At 40.3% G+C, this 14,653-nt stretch overlaps 1 protein-coding gene and 1 pseudogene across 9 annotated transcripts in view; both read left to right on the forward strand.

The window, feature by feature from the left end:
• The window catches only part of ANK2 (ankyrin 2), a 686,172-nt gene that overhangs the window by 122,252 nt on the left and 549,267 nt on the right, over window positions 1–14,653 (forward strand). For 3 of the 9 annotated variants that reach the window (XM_007999613.3, XM_037986866.2, XM_073017590.1), the window contains exon 1: window positions 1,175–1,377. The exons of 1 other annotated variant lie outside the window; for it this stretch is intronic. The gene's annotated coding sequence lies outside the window, so the exon portion shown is untranslated. Of the gene's footprint in view, window positions 1–1,157; window positions 1,378–14,653 lie in introns of those variants that run through there. 5 more of the 9 variants (XM_073017562.1, XM_073017565.1, XM_073017588.1 and 2 more) reach the window with 3 other exon arrangements.
• Window positions 1,238–10,755, forward strand: LOC103236678 (transcription initiation factor TFIID subunit 4B pseudogene; annotated as a pseudogene).

The raw sequence follows: 14,653 nt of genomic DNA on the forward strand, positions 1-14,653 counted from the left end.
TGGCACATGCCTGTAATTCCAGCTACTTGGGAGGGTGAGGTAGGACAATCACTTGAACCCGGGAGGGGCAGGTTGCAGTGAGCCAAGATTGTGCCACTGCACTTCAGCCTAGGGGACAGAGCAAGGGAATTCTCCTCTCTGCTACAGGAGCATCATATTTTCTGTAATTTTAGAATTACATTTCTCGTCACAGCTATCTAAGCGGGCTATGATTTTGCTTCATAAAGTCTTAATGATTTTGATTATTCTTACCTTAAAGGTTACCATTTATCCTAATGAAATTAAGATAAAATGTGATTTTGTTACCAGCCTTTAGATTCAGTATTAGACACAGAACATTTTATAAGGATCCTTGATAAGGCTCTTACTTCCTTGTCTTATCACAGAAGTAGAATTAGAAGCTCTGTGACAAATATCCAACCCCTCCACCATTTTGATAATCTGTTTTTGGACTAGGTATGTAGTAGGTGATCAATAAATGATTACTGAATGAATGAATGTCAGCCTGAATGGATGGTTCTGACTTCCTGTCTGCTTATCTGCCTGTCTAGGTCTGTACATCTATTTCTGTTGGACTTTATGTGAATCCTCTCAAAATATAATTATTGTATATTGCACTGACTCTAATGGCTACCTCTCTGAGATCGTCCATGAACTAAACTCAGTGGTGACTAGCTTAAAACACACACACACACACACACATACACACACACACACCACCTACCAATATTTTATGACTTAAACATATATATAGCATATATATGTGTATATAGATATATATAAACTCTTATATAAAAGATGATCTACTGAAAGGCGGTGGGATATGGTGGTGGTAGTGATTTATAGATGAAATCACTCCCACAGCATTGGCATCTTGGCAGTAGCTCATTCCTCAGCTTCCCTGAACTAGGCTTGGAACTCCAGTTACTTCCCATATATCTGATACATTTAGGCTGCAACAAAGTCAAGTGCTTTTCTTGCTTTTTTTTTTCCCTTCTTTGAGAACAGAAGACACCAGAAAAATAATATTTTGTGAGAAAACAACAGTTCCTTACTCTGTACCACCTGCTTAAATGCAAACCAAAGGCACCCAAATGATGCAACCCATGAGTGTGGAAGAGGCTGGCGGATGGGCTGTCACGTCTGGCTGATCTGATGTCAGAGCAGATCATGTGGTGCTCTGTGGGCAGCTGGGACTGGCCCGCCGAAAGCACATGGATTACAGTCTGAGGCTGTAATGGGAAAGTCGGTTCCTGGGCTGCTGTCTCATAGACATCAGCTTGCAGGGAAGCTGGGGGCTCTCCGACTTGCCCTGCTCCGGGGCCCCTCCTGCTGCGTGACTCACAGGCACATTGCAGAGAGAAGCTGCCGCTCCCAGTAAGTGCTTAAAGAAGGTCTTTATTCAGAGCATTTTGGAAGCGGGGAGGAAGTGTTTGTGTTGATAGGGGGTGCTGGAAGCCTTTGTAAAACCCCCTCCTTGGATCTGGGCTGGGCAGCGGCGCTTTCCATGCCATTCTGGAGTTCAAAGGCAGCGCTGATGTGCAAATGTTCCCCAGCCCTGGTTTTGGTTTGTTCTCCATGTGATGTGTTTTTCTGATTTGCATTTTCTCTTTCTTTAACCGTAGGGCAGATTTTTGAGATCTGGTTAAAGTGAATTGATTTCAGATTCCCAGCCCCGGAGTGGACTTGGTGCTCCCTGTATGATAAGCGGGGAGAGGGGCAAGAGGGTGGTGGCTCTTTTGGTCAGAATCACTGTTTGTGTGAAGACACTGACTGTGTCTGTGCCGGAGAAAGTGGTTGCCACCCCTTCTCTGCACTGGGTGAGTAGGTGGTGTGAGAGAAAGCGGGGGTGAACCAGCAGTGAAGAGATTTGATTAGTTTTTGGTAAACAGCAGTGCTATTAGTATATTGCCTTTTTCTTACGGTCAAAATTTATATTAAATAGTGTCAGCTGGCAGAACAGGTGCTGGCAGTGGAAGAATGATGGAGTTCTTTCTCCCTTTCCCAGCTAGTGAATTGTCTTTCCTGCATCGAAAGCCCAATTAAGGAGTAGAGAGAAATGTGACAGATACAGATTTCTGAGCACTGTTTTTTTGTTTGTTGATTTGTTCTTTTGTTTGGTTTTTATTTTTTATTCTTAGCAAGCACCATATTTCCACCCGCATGCATCAGGAATGATTCTCACCTTGACGATGTCTTAGGTGTGGCCTTTTTGGAGAGCAAAGGAATAAATTCGATAACATCCTTCTCTTCCTTCTGAGCATATAATATTAAGTTTGTTTTAGAGACTGAAAATAAATGTATGTGGTTGGAAGGAGATATAAAGGGGAATTTAGAAGAACAGATTGTTTATTTGCCCTGGCACTTTTCTGTGAACACTTGATGGAGTTCTAGGTCAAGGTGTATGGTGTCCCCTTGAGGGATAATAGGCAAATAATTAGGCTATGTCTTTAAGCATTGGAAAATCTTTATTTTTTTAAGGAACAGAACCTGGTCTTTTCTGTGAATCTCTGCACAAACCATAGGCTTTGGGGCCAAACACTGATTCCAGAGACACTTAGGCATTGAAGAAACTTTTGGGTGAGAAAGATGATGGTATGAATGCAAAGAAAATATGCTTAGATGAGTTTTGTCCTTCTTTTTTTTTTTTAAGCCTTTTGCAGTATATGGTTTAAGTCACAGAACAGCAAACAACAGAAGAGAGCGTGCCCCACCCATAGTGTTGTGAACATGGATGATTCCCCTCCCATTCTATTCCACTGAACTGCATAAACACTAGCACAGAGACAGTTCTAATTCATCTTTTGAACCCTGTATGTTCAGGTACAAGCCATATAAAATGAAGACATAGAAAAATGGAAGATCCTCCCACCCCACCCTACTTTCTCCTCCTTCCATATTGTTGAGTAAAGCTAGATTTATCCTGGGAAGGGTCTCCATCACTGCTTGTAATTTTGTTAGCCATTTTGTGTAGGTGAGCACGGTGTGAGGATTTCAGAGGTAGTCTTCCTGATCTGGCCCTCCGTCCCTGCCTAGACCACACCCCCTTTTTTGGCCACATGCCTAAAACTCTTTCTGAAGGGGAGTGTGATAAAACGATGCCCATCCTTGGGCACATGGATTCCTCCATCACATAAACCGAAGAGCTCTGATTTCTCTGCAGACACACATTTCCTGCTTCTCAGGGTGAAGATACCCAGTTATGGGGTTTTAGAATTCCTTTTCTTTAAAGATTAACACAGTAATGTGAAAAGAAATGGAAGAAAATTATCCATTTTTCCATCTCACTCACACAACTCTGTTTAATATCCTATATTCTCTTCCTGTCTTTATCATCACATTAGGCTAGCTATGTTTAATGCAGAGGGGCTATCCACACTCCTCCAGATTTCTACTTTTCACAGAAGGCACCTGTAGTTATAGACTTAGAGCTGGACCAGACCCTATTAGGAATGATAGTCCAGCCGTATTTCACAGAGGGTAAAGCTGGCCAGAGTTACACATCTGATGAGTGAGAGTTGGGACCAGAACCCAGATTGCCTGACTGTCCAGTGCTCCTTCTGCAATCATGCAACCTAAGGAGAGAACATTTTCTTTAAAAATTAGGTATTTTTTTCAATTTCTGGTTCTTTTTTATTTTATTTAAAATTCTGTGTAATTATTAGCATAGTAAAATGACTGTAATTTCACTGTCTTTCCTGAAGAATGTCTTGCAATAGATTGGAAAGTCAATTTTGTTGTTTTAATTAGAGACAGGTTCTTGCTGTGTTGTCCAAGCTGGACTCAATTCCTGGGCTCAAGTAATCCTCCTGCCTTAACCTCCCAAGTAGCTGGGATTACAGGCATGAGCCACTGTGCCTAGCTTTGCCTTTGTTTTTCTGTTTGTTTTTGGAGATAGGGTTTCTCTTTGTTGCCCAGGCTGGAGTGCAGGGGCATGACCATAGCCCATGTAACCTTAAATTGGGCTCCAACAATCCTTCAGCCTTAGACTCCTAAGTGGCTGGGACTACAGGTGCAAGCTGCTATGCCGGGATAATTTAAAAAATTTTTTTGTAGACATGGAGTCTTGCTATGTTGTCAGGGCTAGTCTGGAACTCCTGGGCTCAAGTGGTTCTACTGTGATAGCTTCCCTAGTGGCTGGGATTACAGGCATGCACCATCACACCTAGTTCAGATTGGAAAATCTTTACAGAGAAAATTAAGTTCTGTTTTCTTAGGAAAGTAGCATGTTTATATTCTTTGTGGGTCATCTGATGAAATCTCAAATACCTGATTGTTACAGTTTTCTAATCTTGGCTTTCTGAGAATGTAGACCACCTGTTTTTTTTTTTTTTTTTTTTTTTTTTTGAGACTGGGACTCAGTCTGTCACCCAGGCTGGAGTGCAGTGGTGTGATCACAGCTCATGTAACCTTGAACTCTTGGGCTCAAGTGATCCTCTCACCTCAGCCTTTTCAGTAACTGGGATTATAGACAAGCACCACTATACTGTCTTCTACCCTAATTAATAAGGGGATTATTGTTCAGTTATGGCAAACCACATACCACGAGAACATATAGAAGCTTCATTCTATTTGGGTGGTTTTCTGAGTCATATAATTTTTTTTTTTTTTTTTTTTTTTTTTTTTTTTTTTGAGACAGGGTCTGTCTGTCACCCAGGCTGGAGTGCATTGGTGCAATCTTGGCTTAATGCCACCTCCACCTCCTGGGCTCAAGTTATCCTCCTATCTCAGCTCCACCAAGTAGCTGGGATCACAGGTGCACGCCACCACACCCAGCTAACTTTTGTATTTTTTGTAGACACAGGGTTTCACCTTGTTGCCCAGGCTGGTCTTGAACTCCTGGGCTCAAGTGATCCACCTGCCTCAGCCTCCCAAAGTGCTGGGATTACAGGCATGAGCCACTGCGCCTAATTTTCTTTCTTTCTGGTGACATATTTAAAAACCATTTAAGGGGCTGGGCGCTGTGGCTCACGCCTATAATTCTAGCACTTTGGGAAGCCGAGGTGGGAGGATCACGAGGTCAGGAGATTGAGACTCTCCTGGTTAACACTGTGAAACCCTGTCTCTACTTAAAAAAAAAAAAAAAAAAAAAAAATTAGCCGGGCTTGGTGGCATGTGCCTGTAGTCCCAGCTACTCAAGAGGCTGAGGCAGGAGAATCTCTTTAACCCGGGAGTCAAGATTGCGCCACTGCTCTCCAGCCTGAGTGACAGGCCGTCTTTAAAAAAAAAAAAAAAAAAAAAAAAAGAAAAGAAAAAGAAAAACAACAACAAAAATACCATTTAAGGCCAGGCATAGTAGCTCATGCCTGTAAATTCTAGCTCTTTGGGAGGCCGAGGTGGGCAGATTGCTTGAGGTCGGGAGTTCGAGACCAGCTTGGCCAATATGACGAAACCTTGTCTCTACTAAAACTACAAGAATTAGCTGGGGGTGGTGGCATGTGCCTGTGGCCCCAGCTACTTGGAGGGGTGAGGTAGGAGGATGGCTTCAAACCGGGAGGCAGAGGTTGCAGTGAGCCAAGATCACAACCTGTACTCCAGTCTGGGTGACAGAGTATCACCCTGTCTCAAAAAAAAAAAAAAAAACCCTGAAAAAATAAAAACAAAATAAAAAACATTTAAAAGATGTTTAATTCAAAATAAAATTTCAGATTAATTTTTTCCCTGTTGAGATCAATGCTAGGCCCACAAGAGAGTTTTAAAAAATACTTGTTCATTGAATGATAGAACAAATATATAGAACATTGCAATTCTTGCTTATGAGTATAATGAGATTTAAAAGGTAATCCAACATTATGCTGTTCCACAATGTTATTAGAATGCCCATCTGTTAATTATTCAATCTTATTTTGGTAAGGGTAAGACTACCACGTATTTGCTTAAAATAATGCAGACATGAATAAATATCATAGATAATTCACCTGTGTTGATGCTATTTGTAAAAGCAATAAACACAAAATTAGATTGGGTGTTGTTTAATTACAATTGTTGGAAATCTCAAATTCAGTACAGAGACCCTCTGATTATATCCTGGATATGCAATAGTCAGTTTCTACTGGTTGAGTGGGGATATCTCTTCATTGTAGACATTAAACTATAGTGATATATTGGGAGAAATTAGTTCTGGTGGCTTTGAGTGGTTTCAAAAAGAATAATTGGGACACTGTTCTAAACAGCCAGCATTCTCTAGCTCAGAAACAAATGGCTGCATGTGTGACATTTCTAAATGGTGACATCTTCAAGGAACTCTTTAAATGGTTACTTATTTTAAGCTTCAGGTTATGGAGGAAAGAAAAAATTAGGCAGGTGATATTAGTTGTTAATGCTCCTAATATGAACAGATAGAAACTTCAGATAAAGATATCATTTATTTCAAAAAGATGTAACTAAGAGGAAATGCAAAAAAAAAAAAAAAAAAAAAAAGCAAAGTTCAGTAACGTAAATAGCTGCTGTACTAATTGTAAATTTCACTCTTTGAGGTCTTGGGTGCTTTTAACCGATTCCATTTAGGCAGAAAGCACAAGCAAATATCTCTTGTAAACAAAGCAACAAATTTAAGTTAATGCTAATGCGTTCACAGCCAGAGCCAAAAGTTTTTCAGGGTTATTATAACACACTGGGCTCTCAGCCCATCCATCTAAATGTCCAAAGCAGACTAAAGTTATGGATCAGCCCATTGTATATACCATACCACATGAGAGCCAGATGCTACTGTTTACTGTGCTGGTGACTTAGCCAGATTCAATGTGAAATCTGAGATTACTGTTTGGGGTCCCTGGAAGTTATAGATGGATTTTTCTGATCATGGATTTAGGCTTCTATACTTCAATCTGTTTTGATTAATGCCGATTTTTTTTTTAAGGACAATTTTTTAAACCTAATTTATACCCTAAACTTTAGATGGAGAGTTTCCTTATAAAAATTGGGTTCATTTATTGTCTTTGGACCTTGGATGTGTTGTAGGTCTTCAGCATCTATCTGTCTGTCTGTCTGTCTATCTATCTATCTATCTATCTATCTATCTATCGAGAGGGAGACAGGGTCTTGTTCTGTCACCCAGGCTGGAGGGCAGTGGTGTGATGATAGCTTACTGCAGTCTCGCTCTTGGCCTCAAGCGATTTTCCTGCCTCAGCCTTCTGGGTAACTAAGATGACAAGACTACAGAAGAGTGACAGGACTACAACCATGACAAGTTAATTTTTTAAGTTTTATTTTTGTGTAGACAGGGTGTTGTTCTGTTGTCCAGGCTGGTCTTGAACTCCTGGCTTCAAGCAATCCTCCTGCCTTAGCTTCCCAAAGTGCTGGGATTACAGGTGTGAGCCACAGTACCCTGCCTTTAGCATATTTTTATTCTTTGTTTTGAGGATGGAAAAGAAGCCATGGAATTCTATTGCACAGCAACCACACTAGAAAATGTAATTATAATGCAGATTTTAAGATGATTTGGTAAAAAACCAGTTCTGTATATATTGAGAAAAAGACTATCCACTGTCTTAAGAAAATGTGGCACATATACACCATAGAATACTATGCAGCCATAAAAAAGGATGAGTTCATGTCCTTTGTAGCCACATGGATGAAGATGGAAACCATCATTCTGAGCAAACTATCACAAGGACAGAAAACCAAATACCACATGTTCTCACTCATAGGTGGGAACTGAACAATGAGATCACTTGGACACAGGGTGGGAAACATCACACACTGGACCTGTCATGGGGTCGGGGGAGGGAGGAGATATACCTAATGTAAATAACAAGTTAACGGGTGCAGCACACTAACACGGCACATGTATACATATGTAACAAACCTGCATATTGTGCACATGTACCCTAGAACTTAAAGTATAATTAAAAAAATAACAAATAATAAATTACAAAAAAAAAGAAAAAAGAAAAAGACTATCCAGTGTCCTCAGTTGGAAAGAAAATTTCATCATTCAAGACCCAGTATTATCAGATTTTGTTGACATAGTTAGATCCCTTATCCCTTAACCCTATCCAATTTGGTTTATGTCCTTTTCATCCAATTAAATGGTTTTTTGAGGAAGTATCACAAGTAATGATAATACTATCAATAATACTACCAATACTACAACAGCAACTGTTGTAGGGAAGGAAAGATTTCTTTTCCTCATCCATTGCTAAGTTCATGGCTAAGGCACCTATAACAAAAGACAGATTAACCAGAGAAATTCATAAACCAAATTCCTTTAATTAATATGTTTACATGACATAAGAGCCTTCAGAAATGAAGACCCAAGGAAACAGGTACATTTGTACATTTTTGTGCTTAGGGTTAATGAAGAGTAGACAGTTGTGGAAAAGTATGATTGGACAAAGGAGGTGTGATCTAATGGTAATAAACTGGGGGACTTAGCTAGACCTGTGTGTTCAGATTTGTCTCTGTGTCCCTGTGCCTTTGGAGATAAAAACATTCCTTTCCTCCAGATATAGGGTGGGCACCTCTCCATGAGAGCCTTAATGACTTATTTCACAGGAAGGTCAAAGAATTGTTTTTTGGCTTACTTCAGGGGAGAAAGGCAAGAGAAAGTCAGCGAGTAACTTTTCTGCTTCTACTGCTTCCTCAAATGCCAAAGTGCCGTATTTTGGGGTAGCACGTCCTGAACCCCATCACTGCTAAATGCTGAGCACTTTCCATATGCAAGACCCTGCACTAATACTTCACTTATTTATGGACGTTTCATAGATGGTATGATGAACTTGCCCCAAATGTGTGACTTGTCATTTGAGAATCCAGTCTGTCTAGACTTTTTAAGTCTAAGGCCTATCTCATAACCTGTTGTTACTGTTTTGACGATAAATTTCTACAGAGTTGTGTAGTCTGTTTTGCTTCAGACTTCAAAACCACTTGTGACATCTGTACCAAACACAGTGACAATGGTCTCATTGCAACCTGAAAAGCCATTTGTCCCTGGAACAGCAGTAACACTGTCCCTTCCAGCAGTAACTTCTGAAGAATCTTCAGGTGCAGCTATTTTGTCTTCCATCTGTGAAACCTGTTGTTACTTCTGCTGGGACCGCATCTGACAAGCCTGTTATTGGCACTCCAATTCAAATCAAACTTGCCCAGTTGGGCCCTGTCCTTTCACAACCAGCTGGGATTCCACAGGCAGTTAAAGTCAAGCAACTAGTAGTTCAGCAGCCTTCAGGAGGCAATGAAAAACAGGTGACCACACTTTCACATTCCTCAGCATTGACCATTCAGAAATCTGGATAGAAGACAATGCCAGTGAACACCGTAATACCTACCAGTCAGTTTCTTCCAGCTTCCATTCTAAAGCAAATTACTCTGCCAGGAAATAAAATTCTGTCGCTTCAAGCATCTCCTACTCAAAAAAATAAAAGAGAATGGAACAACATACTTCAGGGATGAAGATGACATCAATGATGTGACTTCTATGTCAGGGGTCAAACTTAATGAAGAAAATGCCTGTATCTTAGCAACAGACTCTGAATTGGTTGGCACACTCATTCGGTCATGTAAAGATGAACCATTTCTTTTTATTGAAGCTCTACAAAAGATAATTTTAGACATTGGTAAAAAGCATGACATTACAGAACTTAACTCTGATGCTGTGAACTTGATCTCCCATGCAACACAAGAACAATTATGAGGCCTTCTAGAAAAACTGACTGCAATTGCTCAGCATCGAATGACTACTTACAAGGCAAGTGAAAATTACATCCTGTGTAGTGATACCAGGTCACACACACCCTCAAATTTCTTGAAAAGCTGGATCAATTGGAGAAGCAGAGAAAGGATTTAGAAGAAACAGAAATGTTACTTAAGGCAGCCAAGAGTCGTTCTAATAAAGAAGATCCAGAACAGCTGAGATTAAAGCAGAACGCCAATGAGTTACAGCATTTGGAACTTGAACAGATACAGCATAGAGATGCTAATCTCACAGCTCTTGCAGCTATTGGACCAAGGAAGAAGAGACCACTAGAACTTGGAAGTGAGGGCTTAAAAGACAACCTTCTTGCTTCTGGGACATCCAGCCTAACAGTCACCAAACTGTTGCTTCGTCCAAGAATCTGCCTCAGGGACTTGATATTTTGTATGGACAGGAGCAGGAGATGAAGTATTCTTGAGTTCTATACCTGGCCCTTCTGAAGTGACCACTCCACTCTCCATCCAGATCCTTGCTATTTACTGCCAAGGAAGACACAAAGAGCATTGTTGCACTGTCCTCAAATTTCAGTTTCTGGAAAATAATCACCAATACGAAAGAGCAAATGAATGGAAAAACATTTCATGCTCATAGATAGGAAGAATCAATATTGTTAAAATGGCCATACTGCCCAAATCAATTTACGGATTCAACACTATTCCTATTTAAGTGCCAACACTATTTTTTACAGAACTAGAAAAAGCTATTCTAAAATTCATATGGAATAACAAAAGAGCCAGAATAAACAAAGCAATCCTAAGCAAAAAGAACAAAGCTGGGGGCATTACCCTGCTCATCTTCAAACTATACCACAGGCTACAGTAACCAAAACAGCATAGTATTGGTACAAAGACAGACATAGAGGCTAATAGAACAGGTTAGAGAACACAGAAATAAAGTCGCAAACCTACAACCATCTGATCTTCAACAAAGCCTACAAAAATAAGCATTGGGGAAAGGATTCCCTATTCAATAAACACTGCTGGGATAACTGGCTAGCCATATGCAGAAGACTGAAACACGACCCCTTTCTTTCACCATATACAAAAATCAACTCAAGATGAATTAAGGACTTTTTTTTTTTTTTTTTTGAGACAGAGTCTTGCTCTGTCACCCAGGCTGGAGTGCAGTGGCATAATCTCGGCTCACTGCAAGCTCTGCCTCCCGGGTTTAAGCAGTTCTCTTCCTCGGCCTCCCAAGTAGCTGGGATTACAAGCGCCCACCACCACGCCTGGCTAATTTTTGTATTTTTAGTAGAGAGGGGGTTTCACCACCTTGGCCAGGCTGGTCTTGAACTCCTGACCTCGTGATCCACCTGCCTTGGCCTCCCAAAGTGCTGGGATTATAAGCGTGAGTCACCGTGCCCGGCCGAATTAAGGACTTAAATATAAAATCTGAAACTATAAAAACCCTAGCAGAACACAGAAAGTACAATTCTAGACACAGGCTTTGGCAAAGATGTCATGACAAAGATTCCAAAAACAATTGCAATAAAACCAAAAATTGACAAATGGGACCTAATTAAAGTAAATGATGTTTGCACAGCAAAGGAAACTATTAACAGAGTAAACAGACAACCTCCAGAATGGAGGTTTGCAAACTATGTCTCCAGCAAAGGTCTATGTATCCAGCAAAGGTCTAATACCTGGAATCTATAAGGCACTTAAAGCAAAAAACAAACAACCCTATCAAAAAATGGGCAAAGGAGGCTGGGTGTGGTGGTTCACACCTGTAATTCCAGCTCTTTGGGAGGCGGAGGCGGATGGATCACTTGAGGCCAGGAGTTCAAGAACAGGCTGGCCAGTATGGTGAAACCCCATCTCTACTAAAAGCAAAACAAAAATTAGCTGGGCGTGGTGGCGCTCGCCTGTAATCCCAGGTATTTGTGGGGCTGAGGCACAAGAATCGCTTGAACTCAGGAGGCAGAGGTTTCAGTGAGCTGAGATCACACCACTGCATTCCAGCCTGGGTGACAGAGTGGGACTCTGTCTCAAAAATATAAATAAATAAATACATACATACATACATACATACATACATAAAGTGCAGTTTAAATCCAATGTTTGTTTGTTGAATTTATGTCTAGATAATCTGTCCAATGCTGAGAGTAGAGTGTTTAAGTCCTGAACTATTACTGTATTAGAGTCTATTTCTCCCTTTATATCTGGGTGTTTCGGTGTTGGGTACACATACATTTACAATTATATTTATTATATTCTCAGGCCTGGTGCAGTGGCTCATGCCTATAATCCCAGCACTTTGGGAGACCAAGGTAGAAGGATTGCTTTGAGACCAGGAGTTAGACTAGCCTGGGCAACATAGTATAAGCCCATCTCTACGAAAAAAAAAAAAAAAAAAAGAAGGGGCAAAGAACATGGAGAGACACTTCTCAAAAGAGGACACACAGGCGGCCAACAGGCATATGAAAAAAAATTCTCAAAACTAATCATTAGAGATGTGTAAATCAAAACCACAGTGAAATATCATCTCACACCAGTTAGAAGGGCTACTATGAAAAAGTCAAGGCTGGGTGTGGTGGCTCACACCTGTAATCCCAGCACTTTGGGAGGCCGAGGCAGATAGATCACAAGGTCAGGAGATTGAGACCATCCTGGCTAACACAGTGAAACCCCATCTCTACTAAAAATACAGAAACAAAATTAGCTGGGCGTGGTGGCGGGCGCCTCTAGTTCCAGCTACTCGGGAGGCTGAGGCAGGAGAATGGCATGAACCCGGGAGGTGGAGCTTGCAGTGAGCAGAGATCGTGCCACCGCACTCCAGCCTGGGCAACAGAGTGAGACTTCGTCTCAAAAAAAAAAAAAAAAGGTAAAAAATAACAGATGCTGGTGAGGTTGCGGAGAAAAGTGAACACTTATACACTGCTGGTGGGAATGTAAACTAGGTCAGCCACTATGGAAAGCAGTTTGAAGATTTCCCAAAGAACTTAAAAGAGAGCTACCCTTTGACACAGCATCTCATCACTGAGTATATAACCAAAGAAACATAAATTGTTCTACCATCAAGTCATATGCAAACATATGTTCATTGCAGCCCTGTTCACAATAGCAAAGACATGGAATCAACCTAAAAACCTATCAACAGTGGACTGGGTAAATAAAATGTGGTACATACACAACATGGAATACTACACAGTCATTAAAACGAATGAGATCATGTTCTTTGTAGCAATATAGATGGAGCTGGAGGCCATTATCCTAAGCAAATTAACACAGTAACAGGAAACCAAATACCAGATGTTCTCATTTATAGGTGGAAGCTAAACGTGGAGTACAAATACACATGGACACAAAGAAGGGAACAGTAGACACTGGGGTCTACTTAAAGGTGGAGTGTAGGAGGAGAGTGAAGATTGATACTTTTCTGTTACTATGGTTATTACCTGGGTAACAAAATAATCTATACACCAAACCCCTGTAACATGCAATTTTTTTTTTTTTTTGAGACAGTCTCATTATGTCACCCAGACTGGAGCACAGTATCACAATCTCAGGCCACTGCAACCTCTGCTTCCTGTGTTCAAGCAATTCTCCTGTCTCAGCCTCTTGAGTAGCTAGGACTACAGGCGTGAGCCACCAACACCTGGCTAATTTTTGTATTTTTAGTAGAGACGGGGTTTCGCCATGTTGACCAGGCTGGTTTCTAAATCCTGGCCTCAAGTGATCCTCCTGCCTCGGCCTCCTAAAGTGCTGTGATTACAGGCATGAGCCACAGCACCTGGCCTATAAGACACAATTTACTTATATACCAAACCTGCACATGTACCCCTAAAACTAAAATAAAAGTTGGAAGAAAAAAATAGATTTTGCATCATTTTACAGTTACAAAATTATTTTATTTTGCCCTGGAAAGACTATTGTTTCTTCATATTGTATACTCTGTGCTTACTAAAACTTTGTTGATATGGATAAAAGCAGAGTCATTCAAATTGTAAAGTTATTTGTAGAGTAGTACTGCAGAATTTTAAATACCTCATCCTGATATTGTATGATATTCAGTTTCAGAATAAACTAAGTCCTGTAAGAACATTTGGCCCAGATGTTACTAAAAATAATTGTTGCTCTAAAATTTCACACAGAGAATAACATTCCATGGTCTTCTACTGTTATGCGCTATTGCTTCATTTTTCCATTTGGGATTGAAAAGGAGAAATTTAGAAAAATATTTTAAAATGATATATATTCTTGATTTATAGCCTCCAATATTCTGCTTCAGTTAAATCTAAATTGTTGTAAAGAGACAACTGTATACTTGTGTTTAACCACTCATCTGTTTAAAGTATTTAGAATTTAAGTTGGAAAGAGACAAGTCCGCCTAAAGACAGATAGCAGGTAGTGTACTATATGTTAGGACATGGAGCTAGGATAGGTTGGAAGGACAGAAAGTGATCTGTAGCAGCAGGATGGGAAGACTAGCTTCATTGGACATGGGACAATATGAAAGGTGGTCTTACTTTCAGTTTGAACCACAAGAGAAACAGAAAGAGGCTTGGTTGTTCTGATAGTGAAGGAAATTCCTTAGAAGTTTTACTGAAGAAAGCCTTGGAATACAGAATTATAAAAAGTTTTAAACAGAATAAGCCAAACATGAGGTAGTGGGTAAGGGGAGGAAATAATACGCTGAAATGCCAATCTTTAGACCACAGTAGCTCTAAAATCTAGAGCACTAGAATATTGGATTGGACAGACAGCTGGCTGGAGATGTCTGATTTTGGAACTGTCAGGGCAATTTTTGCAAGGTAAATCTGATAGGTCAAAATTAGAGTAGTTTAAGCAGTGAATACTCTCATTTACACTTAATGATTAGTTTTGATGATATACGATGCACCTAGGTGGCTGTATATTTTTTCCTTTAATTTATGAATGACTTGTGTTTTAAAATACTTTAATAGACTGTCCCAAATTCGAAAGGTACAAAAGGATAAATAAGTCTTTCTTTATCCCT

Source organism: Chlorocebus sabaeus, chromosome 7 (genome assembly GCF_047675955.1).
Source record: "Chlorocebus sabaeus isolate Y175 chromosome 7, mChlSab1.0.hap1, whole genome shotgun sequence".
NCBI lineage: Eukaryota > Metazoa > Chordata > Mammalia > Primates > Cercopithecidae > Chlorocebus > Chlorocebus sabaeus.